The sequence below is a fragment of the Ochotona curzoniae genome, unplaced genomic scaffold, assembly GCF_017591425.1.
Source record: "Ochotona curzoniae isolate NIBS_2020 unplaced genomic scaffold, NIBS_Ocur_1.0 scaffold_2453, whole genome shotgun sequence".
Lineage (NCBI taxonomy): Eukaryota > Metazoa > Chordata > Mammalia > Lagomorpha > Ochotonidae > Ochotona > Ochotona curzoniae.
Window position 1 is genome coordinate 13405885 of NW_024467094.1, and position 16299 is coordinate 13422183.

General features: G+C 43.7%; 1 protein-coding gene across 1 annotated transcript in view; it reads right to left on the reverse strand.

Annotated features, from left to right (window-relative positions):
- Window positions 1-13652, reverse strand: part of TAOK1 (TAO kinase 1) — an 88200-nt gene extending 74548 nt beyond the window's left edge. The window contains exon 1 of the mRNA XM_041001277.1: window positions 13005-13652. The gene's annotated coding sequence lies outside the window, so the exon portion shown is untranslated. The remainder of the gene's footprint in view (window positions 1-13004) is intronic.
- Between the last annotated feature and the right edge of the window lie 2647 nt (window positions 13653-16299).

Here is a 16299-nt window from a genome sequence, read left to right on the forward strand (position 1 = left end):
AAGACATGCTGCATAATTCAATGTCTATGGAATTCTAGAAAAAACAAAACTCATTTATACTAATATATATATGTATACACACACAAACACACAGATTGCAAACGGGCTTAGGGAATTTGGAAGAAGCGCAAGCATTCTGTATCGACATTATGGTGATCATTACATCCATTAACCTAGGTACTATTAATAAATTATATCCTGGTAACATTGACTTTTTTTAAACTGCTCTATTATTAACACTGAAATGGGTATGTAAATAAATGTTACCTTCGTCAGAAAGAGATGAACAAGAGGAGTTTAAATGTTTTGAATCTGATACACCTATAAAATATCCAAAACATCTCAGATAGGCTTGAGTATGTATAAAAGATTATGGGGGGTTCGAGGGAAAGGTGGGGAGGTGCCTAGTAGCTAAAGTCCTCGCCTTGCGCATGCTGGCATCCCATATGGGCACTGGTTTGTATCTCAACTGCTCCACTTCCCATCCAGCTCCCTGCTTGTGGCCTGGGAAAGCAGTCAAGGACAGCACAAAGTCTTGGGACTCTGCACCCATGTGGGAGACCAAGAAGAGGCTCCTGGCTCCTGGCTCCAGATTTGCTTAGCTCCAGCCACTGCGGCCACGTGGGGAGTGAATCATTGGACAGAAGATCTTTGTCTCTGTCTCTCCTCTCTGTAAATATGACTTTCCAAATAAAAATAAATCTTAAAAAAAAATTATGATGCACAAAGTGGTGGAAAATACCAACTGTTACAGTCATCTACAGTTAAGGATAGTCAGAAAGAACCACCAGTAAAACACTTTAAGGAGGAAGGAAATGATACTGCCAAGTATTACAAGGAAGTAGAGGACATAAGGAACCACAAATGGGTAAGTGTTTATCACAGAGGTTAAGCACCCACTTGAGACACTCACATCCCCATATGTGAGTGCCTGAAATAAAATCTCTGCTTTACTTCCAATTCCAGCTTTTTGCAAGTAAATAATGGCTCAAGTACTTGGGTCCCTGTCACCCAATTGGAAGAACTGGATTGAGTGCCAAGTTTCTGGTACTGACAGCCTGTCCTGTCTCAGCTGTGAGGGGTTCAAGGTAAGGACTTTAGCTGCTAGGCGTCCGTGTTGGGTCCAAAACCTGTGTATTAAAACAGCTTGTGTATCAAGAACAAAAAATATCATACCTTGGGGCTGGTGCCATGACACAGCAGGCTAATCATCCACCTGCAGTGGGAGCATCCAATATGGACGCCAGCTCAAGTCCCAGCTGAACCATTTTCAATCCAGCTCCCAGCTAAAGCTCTGGGAAAGCAAAAGAGAATGGCTCAAACCCTTGAGCCTTTGCACCCACATGGGAGACCTCTAAGAAGCTACTGGCTCCTGGGTTCAGACCCACCGAGCTCTGGCCATTGTGGCCATTTGGGGAGAGAGCCAGCGCATGAAAGATTCACATTCACCCATTCATTCATTCTTCTCTCTCTTTTTCTGTCAGTTGTTTCTCCCTCTCTAACTCTAGTAAAAATAATAAACCTTAAAAAAATCATGCTGGGCCTGGCGCAAGAACATAGTGGTTAGTCCTCACCTTGCACATGCTGAGATCCCGTAGAGGCGCCAATTCTAATCCCAGCGGCCCTACTTCCCGCCCAGCTCCCTGCTTATGGCCTGGGAAAGCAGTCGAGGACAGCCCAAAGCTTTGAGACTCCGCACCCACATGGGAGAACAGGAAGAGGTTCCTTCTCCTGGCTTCGGATAGGCACAGCACCAGCTGCTGCAGCCACTTGGGGAGTGAACCATCGGACGGATGATCTTCCTCTCTGTCTTTCCTCCTCTGTATATCTGCCTTTCTAATAAAAATAAATAAATCTTTAAAAAAAAATTATGCCCTCACATTGCCTAACATAAAATTGCACCCTAACAAATACTGCCTTGTTAAAAGCCACTAAACAGGTTCGGCACGATAGCATAGTGGTTAAAGTCCTCGCCTTGAACACACCAGGATCCCATACAGATGCTGGTTCCAATCATGGCGGCCCTGCTTCCCATCCAGCTCCCTGCTTGTGGCCTGGGAAAGCAGTCAAGAACGGCCCAAAGCTTTGGAACCCTGCACTGTGGGAGAGACCCGGAAGAACTCCTGGCTTCGGGTTTCAGACTGGCTCAGCACCAGCAGTTGCAGCTGCTTGGGGAGTGAACCAACGGATGGAAGATCTTCCTCTCTGTCTCTCCTCCTCTCTGTATATCTGCCTTTCCAATAAAAATAAAAATAAAATTTTAAAAAGCCACTAAAAATTTTTTTTTTTAATTTCAGAGATAGCATGCATGCATACACTCTTGTCTATTTGTTTCAATCCTCAAATGCCTGTAAAAGCTAAGACTGTACAAAGCCAAAGCCAGGAACCAGAAATTCAACCTAAGTCTTCCAGGAGGGTAGCAGAAATCCAATTACTTAAAGCCATCACCCATCTCTCTCCAGGTCTGCAGTGACAGGAAGTTAGAGTTAACAGCCATAGCTGTGCATTATAACCAGACACTCCGAAAAGGGACACAGCACAATTATACGCTAATAGTAAAGAATACAGATGCATGGGGATGGTGTTACAGTGTAACAGGTTGAGCCATTGCCTGCAGTGTTGGCATCCCATATCATCACCAGTTCAAATTTTTACTGCTCCACTTCTGATCCAGCTTCTTACTAATGTGCCTGCAAAAGCAGCTGAAGGCGGCCAATATGCTTGGGCACTTGCACCCATGTGGGACATCTGGAAGAAGTTCCTGGCTTCTGGCTTCAGCCTGGCCCAATCCTAGCTCTTAGGACCATTTGAAGAGTGAACCAACAAATAGAATATTTCTCTGTTCTTCTCAAACTCTGCCTTTCAAACTTTAAAAAAAAAAAAAAAGCCAGAAAGAAAAGGAAAAGAGAAAAACAGGAAGGAGAAAAGGAAAGCTCCCTATTTGAGGCCTGGGAAAGCCCAAAGCCTTGAGACGCTGCAGTCCGGGAGAGGCTCCTGGCTTCTGGCTGGCTCAGCTTCGGTTGTTGTAACCTTTTGGGAAGCCAATCAACAGATAGGAGATCTTTCTCTGTCTCTCCAAATCTGCCTTTTAAATAAATAAATAAAAATTCTGCTTCCTGCACAAGGAAGGAAGGCAAATGCTTTTTTTTTTTAAAGATTTACATATTTATTTGACAGAGAAAAACAGAAATTGGAACAGGAAAAATTAAATGCCAAGGTATATTCATGCAAGTCAACTGAAGAAAACATGAAAAAGTACAGAATAGTAGCCAACTGTAAATGTTCTCAACTTAAAAAAGATCACAAACTTAGTGGGCATTAATTAGACTCCTAGGATAATTCAATAGGTTGAAATAATGAGTTAACCTACTAAGATTAGTTTTACTGTGAACAAATATCCATTTAATGGTACTCAGTCCAGTAGATCCAATTCTACAAATATAAAATAAGAGAAAGTGGGAACACAGATGCTTTTGAAAAAAAAAAAAAAATTCCAAAAATCAGTGGCAATGGCCAGTGTCATACAGCAGGATAAACTGCAACCTATAACACAAGCACCCCATATCAGAGTTCAAGTTTGAATCTTGGTTGTTCCGCTTACAATCTAGCTCCCTAATGCACCTGGGAAAGCAGCAAGAGATGGTCCAAATACCGGGGCCCTGGCAACCCATGTGGAAGACTCAGATGGAATTCCAGCTCCTGACTGGCCTGGCCCAGCCCTGGTCTTTGTGGCTATCTCAGAAATGAATCAGCAAATAAAGCTGTCTCTCCTGCTTTCTGCTACTCTACTTTTCTAACACATAAATCTTTAAAGTGATTAATAAATTAAGGATTTATTTTTTTATGGGAAAGTATAGTGACAGAAAAGAAGAGATATCTTTCAACTACTGGTTCACTTGCCAAACAGCCTCAACCATAGAGCTGGACCAGGGCAAAGTCAGGAACCAGGAGCTTCTTCCTGATTTCCCACAACAGGTGACAGAGGCTCAAGCCCTGGCAGCATCTTCTTAATAATGCTTACCATTCCATTTACCTATGTGCTACATTCTGATATCCCTATTATTTTTTTAACTGTTATTATGACTCACTAAATTGAATTCACAAGTTATTAGAAAGCATTAACTTATAAGAACTGACAATCATAAAGAAACTCCTTTCCTATGAAAAACTACCTTGAGAAAACTATTTAGAAGATAGAAAAATTTAGAAGGTAAAATTAATTCCACCACAGCAGGGACAGTGTCTTGGCAACACATAAGAATCAAAGGTTGCTGAATCCGTACACTTTAGAGCATAAACCACTTTTAAGATGAATACATCTACAAATGACACTTAAATTAAAAAGCTTAGAAGAACGTGAATACTTTGAACACCTTCAAAGGCCAGGATGGAAAAAAAGAGTTCCAGATAGAAGTCGTGTGATATCAAAATTTTTAAATGTATTTATTTTATTGGAAAGGCAGACTTACAGACAAGAGAGACAAAAAGACCTTCTATCTATCCACTGGTTCACTCCTCTCCAAATGGTTATACTCCTGAAACTGGGCCATCTGAAGCCAGGAGCCAGGAGCCTCCTCCAGGTCTCACACATGGGTGCAGGGTCCCAAGGTTTTAGGCCCTCCTCCACTGCTTTCCCAAGCCACAAGCAGGGAGCTGGATGGGAAGTGAAGCAGTCAAAACAAGAACTGGTGCCCATATAGGATGCCAGCACTTTCAAGGAGAGGATTACAGAGCTGAGCCATCATGCCAGCTTCCAAATTTTTCTTAAACAAGAAAATAAAGTAATAAAGGAAATGATGGAGGACAGGCTTTAAATCTAGCAAATGAAAAAGAAACCTCTAGATTAAAAATTCACACTAGTATTAAGTAATAAATAGCAAGCAGCAAGTAAACTATTCTGATATCCTAATGATGTTTCTCAAAAGTTGTCAAACTTCAAAAGTATAAATCCAACTTAAATTCAAAATTATGTATGCAGTTCATGACAAAATATTAGAGTGTCTGTATCCATTCATAAACATTTTTTAAGTAGCTAGTATGTGACAGTCAACAATTTGTGTGCTTACTATGCATCAAGCAATAAGTAACAATTATTCTACCAGGGGGCTTTAAAAATTCATTGAAAGTATATACCCTGAAGAAACTAAGCACGAATTACAAAAACATTTTGCACAATGCGTGCATCTTTCAATTCTATTTTCTATTAACTTTTTGAGGTATCCTCACATGTAAATTGGATAACTCAATAAAGTACACATGGTTATAAAAAGAAAAACTGAAACTTAAAAAATTAGATAAGTTGCACAGTTAATAAGATACAGTGAAAGGGAAACACTGTTGCGGCATACTGGGTGAAAACACAGCTCATAATGCCAGTATCCCAAATGGGTCTCAGTTTGTGTCCTAGCTGCTCCACTTCCAGTTCTCTACCAGAAAGCAGCAGGATAATGGCTCAAGCACTTGAGTCCCCATCACCTACATGGAAGAGCTGGCTGGAGTTCTTGCCTCCTGGCTTCAGCCTGATGGAGCCCAGGCTCTGTTACCAAGCGAAAGTTAACTAATGGATAGAAGATCTCTCTCTGCCTCTCATTCTGTTACTCTGCCTGTCAAATAAATATTTTTTAAATTGATAAATCAGTGGCCAGGCTTTATGATACAGTAAACTAAGTAGCCACCTGGTACGCCAGTATTCCATATCTGAGTGTCTGAGACGAAGTCTGACATCCACCTCCTATCCAGCTTCCTGCTAAAGTACCTAGTCAGGCAGCAGATCAAGACCCAAGTATCTGGATTCTATCACATATGTGGGAGACCTAGCTGGTTCCTGCCTTTGGCCCATTGAGCCACCACTGATGTGGATGCTAGGAGGTAATGAACCAACAACACATGAAAGGTATCTGTCCCTGTTCATCATTTTGTTCTTTCAAAAATAAACCTTTAAAAAAAAAAAAGTATTAGGGCCTGGCGGTGTGGCCTAGCAGCTAAAGTCCTCACCTTGAACGCCCCGGGATCCCATATGGGCGCCAGTTCTAATCTTGGCAGCTCCATTTCCCATCCAGCTCCCTGCTTGTAGCCTGGGAAGGCAGTCCAGGACAGCCCAAAGCTTTGGGACCCTGCACCCGTGTGGGATACCCGGAAGAAGTTCCTGGTTCCCGGCTTCGGATCGGCACAGCACCTGCCGTTGCGCTCACTTGGGCAGTGAATCATCAGACGGAAGATCTTCCTCTCTGTCTCTTCTCCTCTCTGTATATCTGACTTTGTAATAAAATAAATCAATCTTTAAATAAAATAAAATTATGTATTCCACATGTTTACAAAAATTACTTTTAAAAAGGGTTAAAAAGAACATACATTGGGCCCAGCACGGTAGCGCAAGTGGTTAAGGTCCTCGCCTTGCACGCCCAGGATCCCATGTGGGTGCCGGTTCTAGTCCCAGCGGCCCCGCTTCCCTTCCAGCTCTCTGCCTGTGGCGTAGAAAGCAGTCGAGAATGGCCCAAAGCATTGGGACCCTGCACCCTGGTGGGAGACCCAAAAGAGGCTCCTGGCTTCAGACAGGCTCAGCTCTAGCTGTTGCAGCCGGCTGGGGAGAGAATCATCGGAGGGAAGATCTTCCTCTCCTGTATATCTGCCTTTCCAATAAAAATTTAAAATTAAATCTTAAAAAAAAAAAAAAAAACACATATATTAGGAACGGACAGATGTTTGGCCTAGTAGTTAAGTTCCCAGTTGGGAATTCTTTGTTTCCTATCAGAATGTCTGGGTTTCAGTTCTGGCTCTGTTCCAGATTCTAGCTTCCTGCTAATAATGCAAACTCTAGCAGGTGATAACTTCAATAGTTGGGTCCCTGCCATCCACATGGGAGACCTGGATACATTCCTGGTTCTTGGTTCCTGACTCTGGCTCCAGCTCAACCTGAGCTCAATTCCAACCACCATGGACATTTGGAAAGTAAACCAGTAGATGAAAACTGTTTCTCAAATCATAATTGCAATAACAATATCAACAACATACTAAGTACCAATTCTATTATTAGAATTGGTGGTTGCAAATGAGAGTTTGGTTCCATTCCATTATGACAATTTCTTCTCAAAAACTAAATCTTGCATGTCATTCTAAATACTGCAGGCCAGCTACTTCTAAATATGCATGAAATACTTAATCCAATAATTTATGAGAAGAAAAAACTCAAGATCAGTGTTGTGACACAGCTGGTTAAGCTGTCACTTTTGAATCCCACATGAGAGCTGGTTTGGGTCTAGGCTACTCCACTTCCAAAACTACTCCTCACTAATGTGCCTGGAAAAACTGCAGAAGATGACAAAAATGCTTAGGCCCCTGCTATACGCATAGGAGATCCAGGTAGAATTTCAAGCTTATGGCTTTGATGGGTCTCAGCCCTGGCCACTGTGGTGATGTGAGAAGTGAACCAGTAGATGCAGATCTTTTTTTCTTTGCCTTTCAAATAAACAGAAAATAAATATTTAAAATAACAACACACAACTGACACCGGCAATTTCAGCAGGCTGTTTATATTAATTATGCAAGTACCCTATATTCTTACATACTTTATTCACTTCTCAGTTAACTTATATTTTAAGAAACTCTCCTTTAACAGGTCACTTAATTTTGTCATTAAGAATGCAGCCCACGGGCCCAACACGGTAGCCTAGTGGCTAAAGTCCTCAACTCGCACATGCTGGGATTCCATATGGGTGCAGGTTTGTGCCCCAGCAAACCCGTTTCCCATCCAGCTCCCTGCCTGTGTCATGGCATGGCAAAGCATGGAGGATGACTCAAAGCTTTGGGCTCCTGCACCTGCATGGGAGACACAGAAGAGGCTCCTGGCTCCTGGCTTTGGATTTCAGCTCCAGCCGTTATGGCCACTTGCAGAGTGAGTCAATGAACAGATCTTATTCTCTGTCTCTCCCTCTCTATATATATCTGACTTTAAATAAAACAAAATAAATATTTACAAAAAAAAAGAAGCCTGGTGCCTAAAGTCCTTGCCTTGCATGCATCGGGATCCCATATGGGTGCTGGTTCTAATCCCAGCAGCTCCTGCTTCCCATCCAGCTCCCTGCTTGTGGCCTGGGAAAGCAGTCAAGGATGGCCCAAAGCTTTGGGACCCTGCACCCATGTGGGAGACCCAGAAGAGGCTCCAGGCTCCTGGCTTCAGATGAGCTCAGCTCTGGCCATTGCTGCCGCTTGAAGAGTGAATCAGTGGATGGAAGTTCTTCCTCTCTGTCTCTCTTCCTCTCCGACTTTCCAATAAAAATAAATATATATATATATAATATGCATTGAATTGCTAGGCATCCCTGAGATGTCAGGCAACACAGAAAGCAACACTATCAACTACATCATGATGCCCACCTCAGCCATCCATTCTTAACCAGGAAAAAATGGAACACTTTAACTTAATAAGAGAATGAAATAATATAGGCTGGGAAAGCTGGCATTGCACATACCAAAGAAAGTCACTGTTCCTCCAGTTCTGATCCAGCTCCCTGCTAAAGGCATATGAAAAGCAAGGGAAGATGGCCCCTGCCACCTATATGGAGGACCTGGATGGAATTCCAGGTTCTAGGCTTCAACCTGGCCAAGACCTGGTATTATGGTCATTCAGAGAGTGTAAAAGTAGATATACAAATCTTTCTCTCTTTCTCTCATTGTAATTTTGTCTTTCAAATAAATAAATCTTTAAATAGATAAAGATATATAGGCATAAGTATAAATATAGATATAGGTTTCATCTTTTCATGTTTTACAATAGGAAATTGTGAAGATAACTTAAAAAAGTCTCTACCCATGAGCAAGAACAGAAAAGCAGTACCTAAAAGCAGATGAACAAATATCTGGCACATGGTTTTAATAAAACAATCTAAATTTTATGCAGTATTTGACTGCAGAAATAACACTTTAGAAGAAATTCATCCACATATTGTCTAAAAAAGCCCCAATTCCTAAAAAGCTAAATCAGTATGAGTGGTACTAGTAGAGACTCCTAACAGAGAGAGATACAAATGAGAAACTGACTTTAATATACAAATGAGCCAAATGTAAAACACAGAACTTACTTTCAGGAAAAAACACACTAATCTTAACTTTAATTGCAAGGGCGACAAGTAGGCACTAGTTAACTTCCACACTCACTAAACAGTCATATCTACAAATATCCAGTGAAATCTTTTTAAGATTAATTTGGGAACCAGCACACTTGCTCAATTGGTTAATCTTTTGCATTCCAACACTGACATCCCATATGGGAGCCAGTTCATGTCCACTTCTGATCCAATTTTCTGCTATGGCCTGGGAAAGCAGTAGAGGACAGCTCAAAGCCTTGGGACCCTGCACCCGTGTGGGAGACCTGGAAGAGGCTCCTGGCTTCTGACTATGAATCGGCTCAGCTCTGGCCATTGTAGCCATTTGGGGAGTAAATAGAAGATCTTTCTCTCTGTCCTCTCTGTGAATCTGCCTTTCCAATAAAAATAAATTTAAAAAGATACAGAAAATACAAAGAGATCTTCCACATACTAGTTCAATAATAATAATAAACTTTTTAAAATTAGCAGGGTCCCAAAGCGATAGTGTAGTGGTTAAAGTCCTCACCTTGAACACGCAAGGATCCCATATGGGCACCGGTTCTAATACCAGCGGCCCCGCTTCCCATTCAGCTCCCTGCTTGTGGCTGGGAAAGCAGTCGAGGACGGCCCAAAGCTTTGGGACCCTGCACCCGTGTGGGAGACCCGGAAGAAGTTCCTAGATCCTGGCTTCGGATCGGCATAGCACTGGCCGTTGCACTCACTTGGGGAGTGAATCATCGGATGGAAGAGATTCCTCTCTGTCTCTCCTCTCTGTATATCTGTCTTTCCAATAAAAGTAAATAAATCTTTTTAATTAGCAGACACACTGTTCCTCAAAAATCTGCATTATATTAAAAAAAATGGGGTGAGCATTTAGTGTACCACAGTGCCTGAGACAGAAAGAAAGATCTGCCTGCGAGTTCACTTCCCAAGTGGCCACAAAAGCCAGAGCTGAGCCTATCTAAAGTCAGGAGTCTCTTCCAGGTTTGCCACATGGGTGTAGGGTCTCAATCTTTGGGCCATCCTCTATTGCTTCCCCAGGCCACAAGCAGGGAGCTAGAATGGAAGTGGAGCTGCTGGAACACGAGCCTGCACCCATATAAGATCCCGGTGCATACAGAGTGAGGATTTAGCCTCTGAACCATCTAATCAGGCCCCCAAGTCTACTTTATTTCCAGCTTCATGCTAATGTGCACTTCTAATGTAGCAGATGATACTCAACTACTTGTGTCCCTGAACTGAACTGAACTGAACTGAACTGAGTTTGGGCTCCTGGCTTCAGCTTAGCCCAGTGCTGGCTGCTGCAGGTAGGGGAGTAAGCGAGCAGATGAGGATATGTCTCTGCTTTTCAAATAAAAATGAAAAGACTTTAATCTAAATATGAAATCTTAAAAAAAATATAGTAATTACTTTCTATTCCAACTTTTGGTCTCAAACACTTCTGTGTTCCTTTAAAACTTCCCAAAGTTTATACTTGTTTGATACTATTCTTTAGTTTGGAAGAAATGTTTTGTTACTGTCAAGGTAATTTTAGACTACATAAAGCCTCTCTAAACCCAGTTGATTCTTAGAAATTCTCCCATCTATAAAACATGAGAATTAGAACCAAATTAACAAATCAGATATCAGAATGCCAAAAATTAAGTCATTAAAAGAGAATCCAGAGAAAGAGCCAGTTGTGAAAGAACAGGAAGTGATGTATACTGCCATTTTGTAGATGAACTATTTAGAAACATAAGAAGTGCCATACTAATCTGGAATCAACTCAGATGAATAGCTCCATATACTCTTTCTGACAGTGGCATCGGTAGTCATCTGAAATAACCTTCGAGCAGTTTTTCCTTAACAATAAATTTACCTAATTGATGAAGAACATGCTTTTATCACTTTCACAAACAGTTCCTATAGCTACAGAAAAAAGGATTTCTTTTGCAGTCTCTTAAAGAATGCTCTTAGTTCTACTAACATACTAAAATATTGCACGTAGTTAACCTATATCATGTAAAGGTCTGTAACTTTTGTAGCTTTTATGAATAAACTCTTCCTGCATCTTTCCAATGTAAAAGCACTCTTTACTGAGAATATATATGCAATTTATATGTTACCATATACACATTATCAAAAACAAACCAATTAGGTTCTATGGTATAGTTTTATACATCCACATATCACAACTGCAGCTTTCTGCAATGAAATATCCAAAATAAATAGTACTGTTTCATTTAAATGAATTGAGATAAACAGCTAAAGAAAATAAGGCAAAGAGAGTTCCATTGTTAAGGAAAAAAATGTATTTAACACATCTACTACACCACAATCAGAAAATATGATGAAAATAAATTTGTGCCTAGCACTACTATTAACATCTTTAAACCCCTGTATTGAAATAGCAATGCTCAGACAACAAGAAAGTTGTCATGAACGTTGTTTAATGACAACATAAATGTAGGTGGCATTTGGAGGTATTTAAACATAAGTCACCCAACTAAGTTCAAAATCTAAGACAAAATCCAAAATCCATCTTGTAGGTAAAATATCAAGACACAATCCACATGTACTTTAATCACTTCATAACATCATGAAAAAACTCATTTGATTCTAGATTCATAGATGGACTGTTTCAGAGCAGTTTCACCTGCAAATTGAAACACTCAAAGAAAAATGTATCGAGAGTGTATCGAAACTATTTCAAAACATGAAGACCACTTTTTGTTCAAAAACAGCACTTGGCAACACACTTCCAGAATGTAAACATTTTTACTTATTTCTACTCTAAGGACAAAACCAACAAGTATCTGTTTTAAAACAAATAGAAAGCAAAGAAAACCAAAAAATGACAGAATACAGACCCACCTTCACATAATTAGGTAATGCTTATTATTTTTCATTGCTTTAAAGCATTTACTATAGAAAGGCTTTCAACCTAATTATTTTCAGAAGATTCCTATTTTAATTACACAAAATATTAACCTTAGAGATATACAACTCAGCGGATACGTCCATCACATGGCTTGTATGTAAGAAATAATCTTAGTAACTCTTCAAGTGCAACAAAACTCGCAGGAAGGAAAAAGAGAAAGGAGCAGTAGAAAATTTTACTGGAATGCTAATAAAAACCTAACCTGCTCACCAAAAACATGTCAAATCAGACATCTCTCAAAAAAAGAGAGCAAGAGAAATCTCCAACTGTTCCAATGTAACAAGGGTCCCCTTAAGAGGCTAGATCCCCTAACAATAACAGAAACACATATCTGGACCTCTCACAGGCCGATTGCACAGGAATGGTACTACAGACGGTACTGTTAGGGAACCGAGGGAAAGGGTAACCTTTCCGAGCAAACCGCCATTACTTCCCTCTCTTGCTCCCCCTCCCTTGAGTGTATACATGGATCTGTGTATGAAGAAACTGCCTTTGACTTCTGCAGCATTGCAGTAGGCTAGCGGATGGGGAAGGGGGAAGGGTAGGGGGGAAAAACGATCCTGTCACCCCTTCAGGAGGAGTTGAGATTTTGGGGAGGGGGGTGGAACCCACCCAAGAGCACATCCAGAGCAATCTCCCTTCCCAAGAACCTACAGACACTACAAAGAAGGCGCGGGGGCAAAAAGAAAAAAAAAAAAAGGGACCAGAAGAGAAAGGAACCTCGCGCCTTTAAATTGGGGTGCACATTAACCCAGTCTCCCTAGGAGGGCCACACCTTCCTGGAAACAGCCCCTTCCGGTGACCCTCAGGAAAAAGAAATGTAATTGCTCTTGCCCCTCCAAACTGGAGGGCGCCCAGCTCACCAGCTTCTTTACCCCACCCACGGAATCACAGACCCTCCTTGTCTCCCTCCCCCACCCTCACTCCCACACTGAGGCCTGAGTGGGCCGAATTCCCCGCCCCCTCCATGTCTCCCTTACCCAAACCAGAGGTGCCCTTACCCTTTCGCCAACAGGTCTGGGGTGGGGAAGGCAGGCACAGCCCCCTGCAGCGCTCTGGTGGCCGCTACGCTGGAGGGCAAGGAGTGAAGAGGAGGAGGAGGAGGAGGGGGCCCGGCGACAGACCGCCGCACCCCCCCCACACCCCGGAGCCCCAGCGAGCCGCCCAGCCCAAGCTCTGCGACTAGGGGCAAGGGGGTGGGGGGGGGCGAGGGAACGACCGGGGTCGAAGAGGCGCCCTCAGCCCTGGGGCTCAGCTAAGATGGCGCGGGGAAGTGCCGGGAGCTGCCGCCGCAGCCGCCGCCACCGCCACCGCCGCCGCCGCCGCCGCCTCGGGGGAACCGTCCCGGGCCTCGGCCGCCTCCAGTCCTCACACAGCCGAGGCCCTCTCGGTTCCCCGCGGCGGCCCCTCGGCGGGCGGGCCCACGCGCAGTCCTCGGCCAACACCACCACCCCTGGGAAGGGGGCGCTCACAAAGGGAAGAGAGGCCGCGGGCCGGCCAGCGGGCGGCGGGGCGGGGTCCCCAGGGGCCGCGGGGCCTCAGAGATTCGCGGGTGCCTCACGCTCTGGGCCTGCGAAGTGCGCAGGGCAGGCGGGACCCCTCCTCTCTCCTCAGGCAGGCAGCGGCACCGACTCACTCTCTTTGCCACCCTCCCTCTCTCCGAGCCCTGAAGCCACAGAGCTCGGCCGCTGCCCAGGTTCCCCCCCCTTCCCCGACACCACTCCCCTCCTCCCGACAGTCATCCCAGTCTCCGATCTCGCGAGATTTCCCGCCTGACAGGCCCGACCCTGCGCGAGGCACGACTACGTACACGCGCGCGCGCACGAGCCCTCTCTCACGAGAACGCGCAAAGGCTTGCGCTGGGCGGAGTCACCGTGGCGGCCCTGGGCTCCCTGCCTCTGTCCAGCTCTCCCCGCCTCAGTCCTCTCCGGGAGTTCCTAGGCCACGCGGACATCAGATACGTTTATTTCCACCCGCAAACGTGAGAGAAAAGAGTTTGAATTCCCCCTCTCAAGGCATCCGCCTCTCATTGAATGCGAATGAGAAGTTCACCTTGACGTGTTTAATATCCTATTCCCACACCTCAGTTGGACCCTTCATGGAATTCTGAGGTAAAATCAGTATGAAGTTAAATTTTTAAGATCCTAATACTTTATAGTTTTGGAACAGCAGTAAGACTTTGGAATGCGAATCTTAACCCCTGTTATTGGGGCTTGGCGGCGTGGTCTAGCTGCTAAAGTCCTTGCCTTGAACGCACCAGGATCCCATAAGGGTGCTGGTTCTAATCTTGGCAGCTCCACTTCCCATCCAGCTCCCTGCTTGTAGCCTGGGAAAGCATTTGAGGACAACCCAATGCTTTGGGAACCTGCACCCGTGTGGGAGACATGGAAGAAGTTCCTGGCTCCTGGCTTTGGATCGGCACAGCACCAGCCGTTGTGCTCACTTGGGGAGTGAACCATCGAATGGAAGATCTTCCTCTTTGTCTCTCCTTCTCTCTGTGTATCTGGCTTTGTAATAAAAATAAATAAATCTTAAAAAAAAAAAAACCCTGTTATTGTGGTGATAGCCAGAAACTTCCTGGAATACTTTTGTGGATTCAGTAGATCAATGAGAGACTTTTGAAAACAAGAACCGTGCAAAAACTAAAGGGTCCCAGGGACTTTTGCAGGACAGAGGTATAGCCTACCTCAATTTTCAGAGAGAAACTTTTTTTAGGGAAACATTTCCTCAGTGGTTCTTAATTGCTGAAGAATGAATGGACAAGTACGCCTAGGGGGTCAAGGGTGGTTGTGGCATAGCACATTAAATTGCTCCCACTTCCATCTTGGGTAGACAGCAGAAGATGGCCTGAATGCTTAAGGTCCCTGCCACCCCCGTGGGAGACCTTGATGGACTTCCAGTGTCCAGGCTCTGCCTGGCCCAGGCCTGGCTGTTGGGGCCATTTGGGAGATGAACCAGCCAATGGGGGAGCTGTCTGTTTTCTCTCTCTCCCTGTCTCTGTAAATCTGCCTTTCAAATAAATAAATATTGAAAAAAAAAAGGGGGAGGGTGACTAAAATTTAGTTCTAAACAATAAACAATTGTGGTCCTGGGCCAGCTTTTGTGCCACATGCACATATGCCCTGCTACAGCTCCTGCTCCTTGCTACGCAGTCACTGGAGGCCTGGAGGGAAGAAGTGGTTGGGTGAGAGAGCTCCTTCTCCTCTGTCTTGTAAGTAAAATGTGACCTTTTAAATGATGGCTCTTCAAACAACCAAACAATGATAAATAGAGTAGAAAGAAATGGAACTGTGTTATGAAAGTGTTTCGTTAAGACTTATTTGTTTGTTTATTATTTGTTTATTTATTTATTTATTTGAAAGAGAGAGAGGGACAGGGAGAGAAAGATCTTCCATCTGCTAGTTTATTCCCCAAATAACTACAGTGACTGGGGCTGAAAACGGGTCAGGAACATCATCCAGGACTCCCACATGGGTGAGGGACCCAAGCACTTGGGCCGTGTTTTGTGGCTTTCTCACGTGCTTTAGCAGGAAGCTGAATCTGAACTGGAGCAGCAAGGACTCTAATAGGCACACTTATTGGGATGCCAGCATGGAGGCAACAACTTGACTCACTGTGTCTTAATGCTGGCCCCATGTGTGAATTTTACAAACAAAAGTTTACTTTGAAACAATGATTGCAACTTATAGTAAACCAAGTAAGTAAGGTGGGATTAAAAAATAAAAAGGTTCCTGCTTCTTTCAATGGAATGTAGCTATGACTTGTTCTGAATACTCTCTTTTGTAGTAAAGGTCCTTCCCCTATGCCTGTCATTCCTCTTTTCACCTATATCATCAACCACCGCCCAATGGCAACTTCCCCTTCTTCTTGAGATGGGAACCAAAAAGATGACTACCTACATCTCTCTTCCCCTTCACAGCCAAACTTCTTGGAAAAATTGTGTGTCCTTCCACCTCCACTAGGATTGATCTTGCCAAGTTTAAAAGTAACCTTGAACCGGTGTCCTCATATTTTTTAAAAAAGATTTATTTATTTTTATTGCAAAGTTGGATATACAGAGAGGAGGAAAGACAGAGAGGAAGATCTTCCGTCTGGTGGTTCACTCTCCAAGTGACTGCAACAACTAGAGCTGTGCTGATCCAAACCAAGGAGCCAGGAACCTCCTCCAGGTCTCCCACGCTTTGGGCGTTGGTTTCCCAGGCCACAAGCAGGGAGCTGGATGGGAAGTGGAGCTGGCGGACTAGAACCGGCACCCAAATGGATCCCGGCGCATTCAAGGCAAGGACTTTAGCCGCT